We start from the raw sequence: 17906 nt of genomic DNA, 5'->3' as shown, positions 1-17906 counted from the left end.
TTAGTAATTTAATATCAAAACTTTAGTTAAAAACGAATAAAAGTTAACTTTTGAATCCGGAGGAGCCAATAAAAATAACGGGGAAAAAGCTCATCTCATTTTTTGCGACAAATTGTATCCACAAAAGTGTCGTGATAGCATTTTACTCAGCTTTCACATATTTATTGAGGTTAGTAAGTAAAAAAACGGTGCTTTATTAAAGTTTGGACATTTTTTTCTCATTTCAAATAATGAGAATTTGTTAAACGAGATATTTGGAGAGTAATAACGTCATTAAAGTTACAATAAATGTATACGCGAACTTAAATTGTTCCATTATTCAATATAATGTAATACACATTTTCATTCTCTAAATTTAACAAGCACATTGAAATTGTTGTTACAAAATCTCATGTTTTTATGTACGTTTGATATTCATTTCACAAAGTAATTGAAAATTTCCAGAAATCAATTCCGATAAACTGCTGTACTCCTCCAGAAATATTAGTCTTAATTTTATCACTATTCATGAAAATTTGAACGTTTTATGGCATGAAACCCACCTCCTAATTAATTCTCTCACATCACGAAATTAATCTGGATATGTTCCACTCACAAAGTCGTAAAAGTAAATTACACAATCCACATACCCGTATTTTCAGACTAATTACTTACTTTACCAGCTCATACGTACGTACTCGTATATAAATATTTTACTACATTTCTGCCTAATTTTGCACAGAAGTGGAGACGATCACAACTTGAACCAAATCCAATCCAGACACTTATTAATGTAATCGTGTTTCCACTACCAATCATCATCACGGCCCGATTCGTCATGAAAATGGTGCTTGCTAGCCCTCATTTCTTGCAAAATTGATTAAATAAGCGAAATTCTATCCAAATCTTGCATTTCTCAGACTCCACGTAGTCTAGAATTATTAGGCGAGAGAAAACTAAATGAAGCAGCAGCGACAACAACTTGTTGTCCTCCTTCGAGCAAAACAATGTCATTCTTCTTCTCATCCGTCCTCATATAATTACAGGAAAGTCAACTTACTTAACTAAAGTAAACTCCCAGCTCAATAAATGACCCACTTTCTTCTTCTTCTCCTGGTGAAAGTTGTGCCTCTTTATTCCACTCAGCTCAATCGTGTCGTCGCTCACTTGCAAATTCCAACTTGTAATTGGAGAAAGTTGCAAAATTATCCGAAATACAATACAGGCTGCACAAAATCCATCCTTTAGAAATTTAAGGCCTTTAAATTCTGCTCAATTTACAACTCACTCACTCATTTCTTTTCATTATTTAATTGTCAAATCGTGCATTTTCCTTCAAGTTTTAAAACGTGAACAACTTTTGCTCGTAAACTTACTCGTTCAAATTGCAGACATGAATTAATTTAGTATGCACTTTAGTCCTCGTTTGTTCATTAATAGGAAAATCTGTGCAACAAATCACGGAAATTTATTCCCTGTACTTAAGCATTGTCTCTTCTTCTCACGTGCCACGCATGCAGCCGGGGTGGAATTATCTACTTAATTTGCATAATTTATATCATTTTAGATGCGTAAAACCTATAAAACAATTAATCTTCCTAATTTTACGCGCACACATATTTCTTTTCTTCTCTTGGTCCTCGTCTTAATAAGTGAAAGAAGACTGAAAAAGCAACAAACCGAGAGAAGAAGAGGCGAAAACCCCATTTTCTCCGTCGACTCATAAATTACACCCGTTTAAAAACAACTTGTCACTAATTAGCTTCATAAGAGGAGCATGTTCATTCAATGAAAATGCAGTATTCGTTCGTATAATATTTCACCGCATCGGGTGGGTCGGTTGGAAAAAATTGTTATTAAAAATATAATCGCATGCTCACTATTTTTCCCCCCAGAACTCGTGCTGAGTTTCGTTTACAAATTTTAGAGCGATGTTTATAACTTTATTATTATTAAAAGTATGATGCTTTTCTATTTAAGGAGTCGTTTTTATCACGCAATAATGATATTTACTGGGTCGTAATTTTTAACGGCATTAATAAAAGAGGGGAACAATACATTGAGATGTACTTACATATTTTCAGTTATTTAAGGTACCCACGCACCGCGTGGGCACATTAAACCCTTCAAATTCCCAAGTTCGACTGAAAATCGGGACTAAATATATCTACTTACAACTTCTTCTAATCCCTTCTCTTTGGTTCATTTAACTTGCAAAATAATATCGTAATCGGTTTTCCATTTGAAGAAATGATTTAATTAGAAACATCCCCCCATCAAAAATCCTTCGCTTTGTTCTTCTCCACCAAAATAAATATGTCATTTCGATCTCCAGACGAATAAATCCTGCTCCAGCCTACGTAACGTAACAAGTTTCCCAAATTAAGTCTTTATTCTCCATACTGAATGATTTCTAGCCTGCTCGTTCTACTTTTGGTTTCTAGTCTGATTCCAATTCCGATATTGTTTGACTTACAAGAGAAGAAGCAGAGAGAAGAAGAAGTTCAGAATTTAAGAGAATTTAGACTTTAAGCTCACGCAACCCCGGTTCAAAAGCCTTCTCCATATTTTATGTAGCTACGTACGTACGTATTCCCTGCACCGATGTATTCATCATACTCAAAGTTTTTGGAAAGAAGATTGTGGTTTTGGTTTGGTTGGGATTTTCCTTGTGTGTCTTTTCCCTTCTTCTTCTTTTCTTCCTTCTCTCCTCGGTCGGTGTGTCACAACCTTCACGGAAATAGATTGATTTATAGTAACGTTTCCAATTTTAGATTTAGTCCGGTTTCTGATTACAGGAGGAGGAGTACCACATTTTAAGTCTTTCTTTTGCGTGGGGTTCGAATTCACGCGTTATTTTGCGAATCTGTTTGTATGAAAAGATAAAGAACTGCGTAAGGCATGGCGTTTACATATTTTATTAATTTCAAAAACGAAATTTTCGACCCAGGCCAAAAAACATGCCTCTCTCGTTTCTTGTGAAATTAGTTTTTTTGACAATCCAAAAGTTTCAAATTTCTCTCCCCTTTTTAGAAAATCCGACCCACAATTACTTAAATGGTTGCAAATTGCTGACTATACAAACACAAAAAGAGATTCCACTCCTCTCGTCTCAATTTCCCATCTCAACGGCATCCCATCAGCATTATCATTCCCACTCTGTAGCAAATGAAGCATAAAATTCACTTAATCATTTCAACTTTCTTCTCCCTTCTTCCAAGAAGTTAATGGCAAGTGGAGAAAAAAACTTGTAGACTGACATGACACATGACACACATGAGGACAATCTCATAAAACTGGATCAAACTCTTACTCAAGTTTATGTAGTTGAAATCTGTGGTTTTTGGTGGAACGCGTCATTTCAATCCACTTCACCACTGATGATCCGAAATCCGGGCAGATTTCTCCCCTCACTTTCTCCATCGTCGTCTTCTTTTCGCAGGGTGACTTGCGTGTCGTGCGTGTAATAAATATTTTATCTTTTGCTCAATTTGATCTTGATGACGGAGCAGATATCGGCACCACCACGTTGATTTTTATCTCGCGTTTTTTTTTCTTTCGGGGAAGCGGAAGTGCTCGAGAGTCATAATGGTAATGTGGGTCGTAGTCGGGAAACATACTCCCATTTCCGGTTAGTTAATCAGAAAAAGGACGGTGTAACTGGGAAGGGTATCAATTTCTAGTACTATTACGCTATTAGCCAGGTACGTGACCAGATTTCGGAGCGCGACTTATTTCCATCCAGGTATTACACAAAGCCCGGCTAATTTCAATTTGTTCAAAGGGAACAATAAAAAGTGGTGCACTTTTTTTATTCGATATGGTTCAAAAACCTGAAAAAAATTGCATAACTTTTACAAAAACTGTCTCAAATCTCAAAATCAAGCCCTATATACTTTCTCCCATAATTTATTTAAGCTTGTCTTAAAAAACTTTGATCTTTGTCGTAATAATATCGGCGACATCGTACGAATTACCAAATCTACGGAAAAAAAAATCTTCAAAAAAATCTGGCCGGTGTTCTGTCCATCCAAATCTTATATACGATCAACATTATTACCAAGGCAGAAATAATTTCACTTTCACTGCCCCCAAGTTCACTTCATTTTCCTTGTTTCGCTCGGAATCCAAGACGTCCGTACGTGAGATGTGTTTCAAGATAATGGATGAATCTGCACCACCATTACTGCCACTGACTGGTACCTACTCACCATTAGTATCGGTCCGTCGTGGTGGGTAGTGGTTGGTGGTGCAGAATAAATATTATTGGCCACGCCACGCCACACCGCAGCCAAGTCCCACCACCAACCTTGATGACGTTTTTGGAGCAGAATTCAATTGTTCTGGCCTTCCTTCGTTACGCAGGCGGTTGATGCATTATTGCCAAATTGCCATTAAAACAAAAGGAAACACGGTATTAGTGGTGGAGACCTTGGTTGGATCTTGTCGGTCTGGTTGGGAGAAAGCAGTGCCCGCGGAACCCGTGGGGACATTAACATTGTGGGATAGGGGAGGGAGGGGTTTATATAACATGGGGAGATGATGAGGACTTCGAATAACCGTGGGGACATTGTCCCCACGCTTCTTCCGCGGCGACTGGGACAAAGCATAGTGAAATGAAATGAAAGTGATGAATGAGGGACTTTCCCTCACTTAATTTCTCCTCGTTCAACTGAACAACGGCACCCAGTAGCAAATTTATTACCGGATTTATGCCCATTCTCACCAAAGCCAAGTGTCTTTTATTGTTTGTTTGTGTCTATTTGGGTTTTATCATTCCGTGTCGTGTGCCGTTTTCCGTCTTCGGATTCGTCTCTTCAACCCACGCACAAACCAATACTTCTGAATCATTCTTTTTATAAAATTCTGGAACAAAATGTTGGAAATTTTTTGTTCGAAACTTAAACTTTGAAAAATTGGGACATGATCTTGAAAGTTTTATGGGAAAAATGCAACTTTCTGAAAAGTTGTGTATGCATACGAGCCAAATAAGTTGTACAATACTTTTCCCAACAAAATATTTACAAAGTACTAGAAAGTGTAACAGTTGGGAGGCAAATAAAATACATAAAAAACGGAGAGAATCAATTTTTGATACACTGTGCGTATCCTGACAGATATTTCATTAGAAATCGTGTACACAACTATAATCCGCACAAGTCTTTCGAACCCGCATGGATTTTATTGTGGTCCCGAAGTCTTTTATGGGTTTTATCCATTTGATTACGGAACGTTTATAGAAATTTGATCCGACGAAAAACAAATTTCGAATTTCAGTCCGTCCCATTTTTAACAATAGAGATCGATAATGAGGCAAGTGCTGGGGGACACAAGCAGGTGAATAATTGCGGCATAATAAGTGATGATGTCCCATCTAAATTCCTTTCAGAATCCACATCCAGCCGACGAGTGTGGAGCTACCATGGGAGGAAGAGATGAATTGGTCCATTAGGAGGGCCTTCTACTCTTCCTCCTGCCTCCCAGATTCGGAATATAATACGATGGAAATTTATATAGACCAAGATTCCGGCAGGTTTTACTTTGGGGTACGAGAAACAATGCAGCACTGTTTGTTGCACCATTACCACAATTGCAATGGTACTTGCACTATTGCTTTAAAATGAATGTGAGAGTTATACAGGCGAAAATAATAAATCCGTCTCATTTTGCCCCATCATCAAAATCTTGCCGTTTCAAAGAGTTTTTTTTAGAAAAGAATGCTATTCTTTTCGCACTCAACAAAATGTGGTACGCGTCCCAATTCCAATTTAGCAAAAAAATGCAGCAAGGAACAAATGACAAAGAAATCGAAGAAGAAATTGAACCGTCGAGCACATTACGATCCATCCAACTGGTCTGGATTCCTTCTTTTTAAAAATTTGCCCACATTTGCACAGCTTCGCAAATCTGGGGTAGATTTCACTTTGCCCATTTTTTACAAACGGAAAAGTCTGAATTTTAAGAGAAAATGTGCCCGGTCAGAGACTCAGCAGAACTTTCTGCATACATGCATTTGCTTATTCAAATTGAGCCGATTACGTAATAAAATATTTCCATTTTTCCTTTGAAATCCGTCGGTCGAACTTGACTCGTAAAATTTCCACTTATTCGAGTAATTGTTGAATAATATGCCTTCTAAAATACAATTCCTATAGATTGAAATTGAGATTCTTGACCGAATGGGGAAACTTAAGTTTATAGTAAAAAAAATCCCGAACGAATTGACACTTGTCCAGCCATCGATCTTTGACTACTTTGACTCCCATCACTCTAAATCTTTTCATCCCATCGCATCAAGAAGACATTCAAAAGAATCATCAAAACTTGTCCTGCTGCTCACTCTCGACTTTCTTAACGTATATATTTCAAGTGCTATTCACTGACTTTCTCTTTTTCTCTCCCTCCTTCCCAAGAATGAGACGGATGCTGCTGCTGTACGCATGGAGGAATGAATATTGGCACTTTTTTGAGGACACAGCGAAGAGAAAGTTGGCTGGGTGTAGGTTTCTCGTCGTATTCATTCTTCTTCCTCTTCCTCTTCCTCTTCCTTCAAGAAATAGGAATAAGGAATAAGCCATGCGTTTCATAGATACGATACGGAAAATCCTGCCGGCTTCTTCTGGCTTATGTAGTTATAGAGCCAGAAGTGAAAGCTGCATGTCTTTCAGAGATCCATACTCCCCGAATTCGCTGCATCTTCTTGCCTGATGTCATGTTATGTCATGTCATTCATCGCCAACTTAAACTCAACTCTCACTCCTCAACTTTGTATAATTCGCCCAATTTCAATCCAATCCTGCGAACAGGAAAGACGACCAAGTGTGTGACTAAATAGTAAAGTAAAGTTGGATTGTGTGCAGTTGGGAGACGATATTATTGCGAGATTTGTGTAGAAATGTCAATAAAGTTATCGCAATAAATTCCACCGCTCTGAACCGAGTTTCAATCTGCGAGTAGCCAGAAGTGAGGTAAATATGTGGGGCACATGTTGACATGACACGAGGTGCGGTGTTAAATTTCATCATCTCATCAAAGCTTTGAAATGAGTGAAAGTTGGGAAATGATAAGCGTATCGTTGCACAATTTGATTAAATTACGTACGCACTGCTCTAATTCCGGGACTCGTTGTTTCACAATTAACTTTCAAATAGTATTAACCTGATATTTATTGGTTTGATTTAATCAGAGAAAAACTGGAATTTGTATCAAATTTGTCCTCAGATGGATTCTATTTCCGCTATTTTACTACGTCCCCTTCAGATCAAGATCGTCTCTTTAAGCCTCCTTTGTAAAATACTTTCCCCTAATTTTAAAATCCCTCATAAAATTCCAAACTACACACGGAATTTCTATTCACTTTTCTTTCATCTTTTATTTAAGTCTGTGTCACATCCCATCCGCGCAGTCCTCCTCCTCACCTAATCGCATTTCATTATTAGATGCATCCTGCGTTTAATTACATTTTACGCATTTTACGAGTTTCATTTTCATCACATCTTAAAATTTGCTGCAACGTGCGTGCCCACCCTTTTCATTACTTTTCTTGTTTATGAGTGAGTAATGATCACATTACGCAGTCCAGTCCCGTTTTCGGTACATGCATCCCTTTACATACTCTGTCGAAATTAGTTGTCGTCGTAGCAATTATTGATTTTAATCCACCCATCCAATCTCATCTGGTCTCGGTCGTGTGTTCTTGTCTGTCACTGCCAGACAGACCAGAGGACATACATAAATTGCACACATGTCAACATCTTCTTCCTCCCGCTAATAAAGTCCCTTTAATTATTTACACCCACCAACTTTACGTCGAGGTTTTCTCATCGCCGCAGATGCTAGCATTTTGTGAAAGTGAAAGTCATAAAGTTTTTGGGTGATGAGTTGCCTAGTCTTTTCCCCAAGGTAAAATAATTACGTCACCACCGTCGTCCTCATGTGTTTTGTCATGTGAGGAGGACGTGGACGATTTCTGGGTCTCGTAAACTTTTAACTAATCAGACGAAATCCAATCCAACCCGGGTTCCGTAGGTAGGTATTGGTCGGTCGGATGAATTTCAGTTAATGACGACGAGTCGACCAAGTTAAATCTTGGCGACATCAGAATTTCATCATCATCTTCACGAAACGCTGCTGTCCAATCATCTCAATCTCTGCGCAATTTGTGTAGTTAGTGGTTTAGTTGGGGTTTAGATTTTGGGGAAGGTCTCTCTCTCTCCGCCTTTCTTGGAAGACTTCGTGACTTCCGGTAACCTCAAGATTCAATTAGAATTTTGTCCAGTATTAAAAGCCACGACCTGATTCGACTTCCTCCTCCTCGAGGAATAAACTAGTCAAGTGAACTAGTTAGTGGAACTCGTCATGCGAGATATGCCTTCACATTTCTGTCACAATTTGGATGGCCAAAATTTGCCAAATTTTTCAATCTTGGGTGGAAATATGTGCGTACATATACATACCTCGAACAGTATAAACCATCATCCGTAACATAACCAAATCTGCCCCATAAAATCCACACCCATCACTTTTTATTTGCTATCTGTTGTCATACATATAGGTAACTCATGTTTACATACATAAATATGAGGCAGATGCGGATCTATGCTATTCATCATCGCGTATGTGCGTATACGTACAATTTACTTGGTTGGTATTCTTTCGCAACGACGGACAAACCACTCTCTCCCACCGGTGAGTGATTGCCCCAATGAAACCAAAGGCAGGCAGGCAGGCAGGCAGGTCGCTCAAGATAATAAAGCGACATAAAAACAAGTGCCCCACCAACAAACAACAAACTGACACGCCACATGACATTACTTACTTTACAACATGACTCCACCTTGCCCCACATGTCACTCCGGCTTCATCTCATTTCTACACTCTCGACTTTAAATTCAACACGGAACAGACACCACCACTTTCTCTTCAATCCAATCCTGCCCTGCCTTGTTTTTTTTTTGTACAAATGCAGCCAATGACACCACCACTTTTTGTCCGTCGCCTTTTGTCTTTCTCAAAATTGGGAGCACTTTCTCAGATTGCAAACTTTCTCGCTCTTCTCTAAATTGTTCCACATTTGATTTCACAAAAAAGAAAAAATTTGCGATTTAAAGTAGAGCATCAGCCGACAGACACGAGGAGTGAGTGAGTGAGTGGCCAAAGTTATGTCGTGTGTCCATGTATGTGTACTTTTTCGTGTCACCAACACTTTCACTTATGCGAGAGAGAAAGACAGGAAACCTCGTCTCGTTACGTGATGATGGGCCTTCCTTTCACACGGAATTTATTCATGTCTAGCAAAAAGTGTTGACTTTCTCTCTCCCCTGTGGTGAAATTCATCCAATCCAATAATCTAGGCGCTCTTTGAAAGAGGAGAAAATGAGAAAAAATGAAAATGCTCGTCAAAAATCTAAACAGCTAATTAGGCAGCTAGTTTAAGAGTGAAAGTTGGGAAGAGTGACACTTATAACGCTTACCATAATTTGCATATTTGTATGTAACGTACCATCACGATCCCCTCATTTGTACATCCGACCAGTTATTCAATATGCATACCGACAACAAATCTATCCATCCATTTAGAGTGAAAGTACTTAAGTACATACACCACCCGAGAAAAAATTGGGCCACCGGAAAGTGCGCTCTCACTTTCACCCACCCATGAGAAACGTACGTACGTAAGAGGACACACTGTACTTGTCGTGCTCCTCCGCAGCGATTTGTTTTCTTTGATGGGACAACGTTCAAGTGAACGGTTCAACTATTTTTCCTCTGTGCAACATCAAACAGAGAAAGCGAGAGAGATGGAAGAGAGACAAAATTCCACGAATTTTAGACGACTTTGCGTCCTGTCTAATGTGACGAAGTAAAAGCAAAAGAGGGAAGAATGCAATGTGATCACTTTCCAAGAGAGAATTTTAATTTGAAACAAAGAAGTCTGTAAAAAGTTGTGTGATGTGATGTGAAGTGATATCCTTGTGACGGGAGGGTGGTGGTGGTGGTGGTGAGTGAGTATGTATGATGATGATGAGGACGACTGGACCAAGCAATAAAAGTGGGACATGTGTTCATCTCTTTAAAACGATTATGTTCGGCTGCGTAATGAAATGAAATGGTAGAACAGAATCTCAAGTTGAACATGGACCTCTGACTTGTTCAACTTTCTCGGGTGAATATATGAATTTTTGGAGATTTATAAAATATGTCGAAGTTCAGAGTCCTGATGTTTTTTTTGGCAATTGCAATAAAAAAAGTAACACTGCAGATTTTATGGAATAAAAATTCTGTAATACAACCGTTATGGAAAAGGAATTATGAAAAGTGACCGGAGACGCAGATTGTTAATTCGTCGTGAGTTTTAGTTCAGGTTGAACTTCTGATTAAGTTCTACAAAAAAATGGGCCAAGGAATCAAAAATATGACAGTATTGAAGGTCTTACAAATTGCAAATCGATTCAAGATTAAAGTTTGAGGATAGTGATTTAGTGAATCGGACAGACAAATGACTGAGGCACGATGCACCTAAAAAGCTCCGACTCGGGATAAAACCGGATATATGAAAATACGATTTTCTCCCAAGTTATTGTCATTATTCTCGAAAGCTGATGAGCAATGAATTAAAAACTAATTGCTTTTGTATTTTGTTCTTATTTTTCCTTTGCATTTTATTTTAAGATGCATGTAAACCAGCGTTTCTCAGATTGTCGATTACCGATGAGATGATTTCCCACGTATCGATGCATCCGACTTTCTTGCCCACTTTCCCCCAACTTTCTCTTCCTCATATGACATGGTCACCAAGAGCTAACTTTCTCCTCCTGCCTAAAGTCATGATCGCTGCGACTTTTGGCTCATTCACTCGCATGAAAGAGACGGAGAACCAGTGAGCGAGATTCGCTTTTTCCTCCCGTTTTCCACCTCTTGGCTCCCACTTTCTCTCCGGGATGATAACGCAACGGGTATAATCCAAGCAAGCCAACCAACTACTTTCTCACCGTGGAGAAATCTGAGCTCTTTTTCTGACTTTCTCACTTTTCAGACCGATACAAGTTTCCCAAGTAGTCCTGCAAAGCACCCTCCGTTGTCCATGTGCAGATTGGAATTGTATTGTGCTCCGCTCTGCAACAAATTCTGGTTCTTCTGATTTGGCAAAAAAGTTCTCGTGTGGTGTGCAAAGTGTCGTTCTTCCATTTCACATCATTACCTTCCTTTTTCCTGATGTGATTCTGATTATGTGCTCGTGTATGTACATGAAGTAGCTCCGATTGAATTGGATTATTCCCTCTGCTCTCCTGTAAATCAAATCAGGAGAGAAAGTTGAGAAATAAATTGTGTGAAGGGTGACTTTCTCCCCCAATTATTATGTGATTAGATAGATTGTCGTGTCGAACGTGGAGGAGACACATACACAGAATTTCTGTTGGTGTGACTTTGGGCCATTTTTTTTCCAGTGAAAGTGTGCCCGTAATCTGGAACATAATCGTGAAAATATCTCAATATTAAATCAGAAGGAAACCGACCGCGCGGCAGATTTTCATGTGCGAAACGAATACAAATTACGTCCGGGTTTCTGTATTGAGAGCCTCTTAGGCACACATGGTTCACGATAAGAAGAAGGAGAAACTGGGGTGCATTTGTTGTTTCGGTGGACGCATAACATTTGCATTTTGCATTACTTGGACATTATTGTGTAACGTTGTCCAACCAACGGCTGGGACAATGGTGTTGTATGTAAATGCGACATAAACGTCGTCGGTTGTTATTGGAATGCATGCATGCCAACCAACCAGAGGACCAAGTGGAGTGGATCTGTGGAGAGAGTGAATTAAATTAAAACAATGGCATTAATCCTGTCGTCCATGCTGGGCTGAATTAATACAAATTGAGTGACCACGTTTTTACATAAAGAACTTCATCCAGGAAAAAGAGGATTAGAGGTACGACGACTTTCTCCAATTTCTTCGTGTCTGCCACTCTATTAAATTTCCTGAAATAAAAATTACCGGAAGAACATTGGAAGCATATCCGTTTCTACTTACAAGAGAGAAACTTTACATGGAGCTAAGAACGGTCGCATCCTGGCTGGAAATGAGAGTGAAACATGAAACACATGGCCATGCAGCGAGGCACACTTGGAAGGAATAAAAGAACACAATCTCGTCGTCCTGCACTTGAACAAATCTCATCTTCTCCTCCTCAAGTCAAGAGGTAAACTTATGCTCTTCATCCGTGATGATAATTCTGCAATATTGGATTCTTGCGTAAAGTAGAGAGACCAACATTACGGAATCATTTCACACGAAGAAGCCCACCAAATGCCCAAGTAACAACTTAAGCTACTCCTTATGAAGACTAATCGACTCGTAGTGAAATTAGAAACCGGGAGCAGAATAACAGAAAAAAATACCAAACCAACTGCTGCTGCTGCTCTTTTCATTAGTTACTTTTCTTGTTCTGGGCTATCTCTGTAAAAATTAGAAAATTCCACACCGACCAAAATCGTATGTACGTAGTCTGATATAAATAAGTGAATTCTCTGTTTCTTTCAAGAAAATGGGATCGGAAATCAATTCTTCTTCTGATTCGAATCCAAAAACCACTCCAAGAAGCAGTTTCAGAGACGTGTGTGCCTCGTAGTAAACATGATAATGATAACATCGTTACGAGTCGGGCATCCTTTTATAAACAAAGTGGTGGCTACTAACTAACGAAGTACACTTACTGGAGCCACAAAACTAAGAAAAATGATGATACCCAATTTTTTACAAGACTCGTCGGACCCCATAAGAAGAAGAAAATAAGGAAATTCTTAACATTCCGACTTTTCCGTTTAAAAGATGTGAACTGTAAATCGTTTTGCCCATTTTACTCGCAGAGATTAAATAGGATAGGAAATAGACAGACTGGGAGACTCGGAAAAGTACTTACACTTGTTGTATGCATGCACTGTTATGACTTTGCTGCATAAATTGGTCTCTACATAATCTTGAGAGTAATACGTATACATGAGAAGACCAGAAGGTCTTCTCGGGAAAAATCTGCGTTCTAAAATTTAGGGAAGGAAGTTAAGTGTCTTTAGTCGAGTGTAACCAGTCTGACGGGAAGGACAGGCATATTTAGTGCGTAACGGGACAGATCGATTGACCCTTAAGTCAAAATTGTACAAAGTTTGGGCATAATTTTATTTTGCTGATTTACACAAAACTGTACAACAATTCTGCTTATTACGTAATTTCGTACACTCAGACACTTCACGGAGACAAATTGTCATCTTCTCCGATTTTAAAATCTCTCCCAGAAATCAAGCAAGAAATGCAACTGTGTCAAATTCATCAAACCGAACAATCTTCGCGAAAGAAGATTTATTGAACTCGAAAAACGTGTCAATGTAAATACAATACAAAAAACAGGACAAGATATTCATGTATTTATGTACATCTCATAAATCATGCTCGTTTGAATAACTGGAATCAGAAGTAAAAAATCCTCTCGAGCACAACAATACGATAAAATCGTGTCTCATCCTCCATCCAACACGACCACCTGCATTCCACCCAGACCCACTTATTGGCTTCCTTCCTTCCTTCCTGTTACGTAAAATACAAGTGTGCCCTACCCCAAAACGCGTAAACTGCGGCAATCATCATCACCCACGACCACATATCCCATAACAAATATCCAGCAGAGAAAGGAGTGGATCAGATCGGCTCCTCCGACCTCTACAAAGGATTCAGGAATTGAATTGACTACTCATGCAAAAAACATGCTTTCATCAGCAAATAAATTTCTGACTTTGACTACATGAAAGTTGTGATCTTTCCCGACACAAAGAACCACGATCAAACAGTTATCAGTATTTGTTTGATTCTCTGTTTTACTGAAAATTGAGCAGCCGTGGTGGTCGGTGGCCTAAGCACAAACTACCAGCAGACCATTCATCCCTCAGATCTTTGTTACTTCATACCATCATCATCTCCTCCTCCCAACCCAACATATTTATCTCATCCGACCCATCCGCAAAATACTCCTCACCATCCGTCGTGCTGCTGGTCGTGATGATAATAAATTCAAATTTTGTTTTGACTATCATTTCCATTCCATGAAAAATAACCCGGTTTGGTTCAAGTGGTTTGGTTGGTGCCAAGAGAAGAAGATCAACTAACTTTCACGTGGGGGAAATATGCCCCATTTTCCCACCATTTCATGTCCTTTACTCCGTCAGCATAGTAATAAACCTGGACTAATAACGTATTGGTGTCGTCACACACACACTAAAGTTTGGACCAAAATAATAATGACTTTATCAACTATTCCTCCAGTTTAGCTTTCTCCACGAAAGGAGTGAAAGTAGAGGGAGAAAGTATGCATATCAGCCCCCATCCATTGTGTACAGATGGTGATGCTGGTGGTGTACGTAGAAGATCAGCCTGGATAATGTGTACGTACGAGTTGTAAGTGATGTGATGTGTGTGAAATGCGTATCTAAATCCAAACTCTTGTCGTCGTCCAAAGACAATAAAATCCAAAGACTCCCATTCAACGGGTACTTTAAAAGTCTACCTTAACCCAGACACACACACGCTGCTTTCCATGCATGAGGATGGTAAATGGTGGGTGCAAGTTGGAAAATATTCAAATAATTTGGGAAGCACATTCCATACCCTGCATTTTATTGCTATTACTCCACACTCATCCATCCATATGAATTCCCACCTTCTGGCCGGGACGACTTTTACTCTCGCATATTAGCTCGAGGAAGGAACATTAACGAGTTATTGTTACGATATCACAAGTACACGACATTATTATCATCGCGTTGCCGTAATTTTGGGAGGAAGTGAGTGAGAAAAGTTGAGTATTTTTTTCACAAACAGAGAGACAGATTCTGCGAAAACTTGCCTTATATAATCTGTTAACGTAATATGTAATAAAGATAAACTGGAGTGAAGTGGGGGTCGTAATAATAATTTCTTCTGGCAAGTGTGTCTCTGAGTAGAAAAACAGGTTCTTTTTTTTTCGGGAAACTTTCACCAGAAATATTTTTCTAAGTCTGATCTCCTCATATCTTCCATGCCAGCTAAAATATCAAGATAAGAAGAACTTAAATCTGTCTCGTGGTCTAGATTTGAATGACAATTCTATTTTTTCTTGGATTATGAGAAATTTGTAAAAAAAAGAAGAAAATCTACCTGCAATTATGGCGCTCGTATGCTCTCCAAAGTCCAAGATATGCTTAATCCTCTCCATCCTGTCCGTCGTGCTGGGTCTTTCCCTGGTGATCACGGGTGCTTTAGGTCTCTTCGATTATAAGGATTTTATCGATACAATCAATCACAACGTCCGTGGCGGTGGTGGTGGTGGTGGAGTTAGTAAGATGACGACCAAACCGTATCAAAATTTCCACAACGGTGATTCCTCCTCCACCGGAGATTTAGAGGTGGCAGACGAAAACGAAAGTCATACCAATGTTACACGTCACCACCACTTTTTTCAACACCATCGTTTCAACCAGAGCAGCAACAACAACCACAGTAATCATTTTCATTACAAGAATAGGACGAGAAATGGTGGTGGCCATGCAAAAAATCAGGCAATTATTTACTATTTTGAAAAGTTTATGACTCGCTTTTACTGTAAAATTGGCTTTTTTGTGCAACCATTACCCTAAAATTTGTTTAGAAAAGCATGACAAATTATTAATTACGTACATATCTGCCTGCATTGCAAAACGAGTAACTAACCAAACCACACAAAACTACATGACGCCAACCAGGATGCTCCGCCGTGGATATTAAAATATTCAAGGGAACCTCTCCTCCCATCCCGTCGGTTTTGCATATTTAACCCGTCAGGAAGGGAGATCATCCTTAAATTTCCACATGGCTGGCGTATCGTTGGGTGGCAAACAATCCGGCACGGATTCACATGATGAATCGTATAATCATATTATATTTTTGTGTAATAATGCCATCATCAAGCGTGAGAGGATATGGCTTTCTCTTTCCCTGTGAAATGAAATATTTCTTGTTAAGGCAGAGGACCGACACAATCGTATCCAGTTACCCGTGCAAGGAAACTTGTGCAACAGTGTGCATAAATTGATGTCACATTTATTTCCATGTGGAATGAAATCATAATATGGGAACAAGTGATGTGATATTATTGTCCCTGTGTGGGCTGAGTTTGGTCGACTGGGCTGATTCGTCGTCCGTAGTTAAATAAAAACTTTGGGTGGTGGTAGACTAGACTGCGTGGGTATATGTACATGTGATACTTGTTTTACTGGGCTAGATAAAGGGTGGAGTGAAAGTGGCTTTATTGGGGTGGTGGTAGCAAGTTATTATCTTTCCAATTCCGTGAACTTTGACTTTGGTTGGTTGGTGGCTATTAGAACATTGGCATGAAAGAAATATCATCCTGGTGTGATTTATACTTATTGTTAGTTTGATTTGGGTTTATATGTGTGTACTTTCTCAATTTATTTAATGTAGCAATTTTGAGAGATGATATAAGGACAGTAGGTGAAAATTATTTAATAGTGAGATGCATAATACAAAGTTAAAATTGAAAAGGCAATTTGTAAGTAATTTTTAAATTGTGGATGTGAGAAAATTGAATTTAGTTGGGATTTTCGATACCAGAATGGGTGAAATACTTGGATTTTAGTTTTTAAGGTCCTGCAAGCTCTAGCTCTACTTCGTTCACGTTTGAATCAAGGGGATCTAAATAAATGAATACATGATTGGTGGATTTTGTTTTAAATGCTGGTACACTCCTCACACTTTGCTGCGCATTTAATTAAATCTCTTTTTATTAATGTAATCCTCCAGGTACATACGTAACGTAGTCTTTCAACTAATCTGGCTACATATTTGAGCATCTAGAACTTTGAATCACGTCGTTTGTTTCATCTTGCACACTGCAATAGAATAGAACAATTTATAGGTAAAGTCACATTAATGTAGATACGTACATTCATATGTACAAACATACGCATCTGTTGTACAAACATTATACCCTAAAAAAATGTATTTGTCTTATGCATACTTTTGTATGTGAATGTCCTTGTTGTGTTTCATTCAGAATTACAATTCCCATGTTACTAACATCTCCGTTTAACAAAAAAATCTCCAATTATACGACTTCATTCATTCATAAAATGCTAATTTTGAAGGTGTGTAAATACTTGTCTTGAACAGTCCCACATAATTTTTGTGTAGATTTATGTAATTCATGCAATCCTTAAACTTTTACAAATCTAATTTCTCACGTCATCTTGCAACAAAGTTTTAATTTCAACGGATTCAAAGTACTTATGAAAAACAAATATTTCTTTAGTTAATAAATTGCATGATTACACAGTGAGTTCAATTTTTTTATAATTCCGCACAGTCGTTGCATATTTATAATGACTCCATAAAATGCAGAATATTTGTTGGGTGGTTGTTTTCTTGCCCATCCTACACACATACATATATTATCCACAGTGCAAGTAGTATTACTTATAATGGCGTAAATAATGGCAAGCCTGGAGGATATTGCAAAGTTTTGGTAATGAATCTTCGCAGAGGGTGGTATTATGATCTTGGTAAAAGATGCTGGCATTTTAAACTGGATTGAATGAACAGTCACCTACTGACTACTGCCACTTCTTGTATGTGCATATGCACCACTTATTATTAAAAGTCTACATATGTCTATGAGCAATGATTCATTTTAATGGAAACCATGACCAGTGGGATGATGTTATGCGGTTAAGTTGTACATAAATGTTAATCGAACTCGTACATATAACAACCAAAAGTTGATAACACTGTTCAAATCTTGTGTCTGCCTAGTTTCATGATTTCATTTCACGGTATGCATAGCAGAAACCAAATTAATCTCGATTTGTCCCCGAGCAAGGAATCCAACCGATTTATAAGAAAACA

General features: G+C 38.6%; 1 protein-coding gene across 6 annotated transcripts in view; it reads left to right on the top strand.

Annotated features, from left to right (window-relative positions):
* LOC110853136 (collagen alpha-1(XV) chain) overlaps positions 1-17906 on the top strand; it is a 54466-nt gene that overhangs the window by 19781 nt on the left and 16779 nt on the right. The window lies entirely within an intron of this gene.

The sequence above is a fragment of the Folsomia candida genome, unplaced genomic scaffold, assembly GCF_002217175.1.
Source record: "Folsomia candida strain VU population unplaced genomic scaffold, ASM221717v1 Fcan01_Sc008, whole genome shotgun sequence".
Taxonomy (NCBI): Eukaryota; Metazoa; Arthropoda; class Collembola; order Entomobryomorpha; family Isotomidae; genus Folsomia; species Folsomia candida.
The sequence above is the reverse complement of the archived record's forward strand: the minus strand, read 5'-3'. Positions and strand labels throughout refer to the sequence as shown.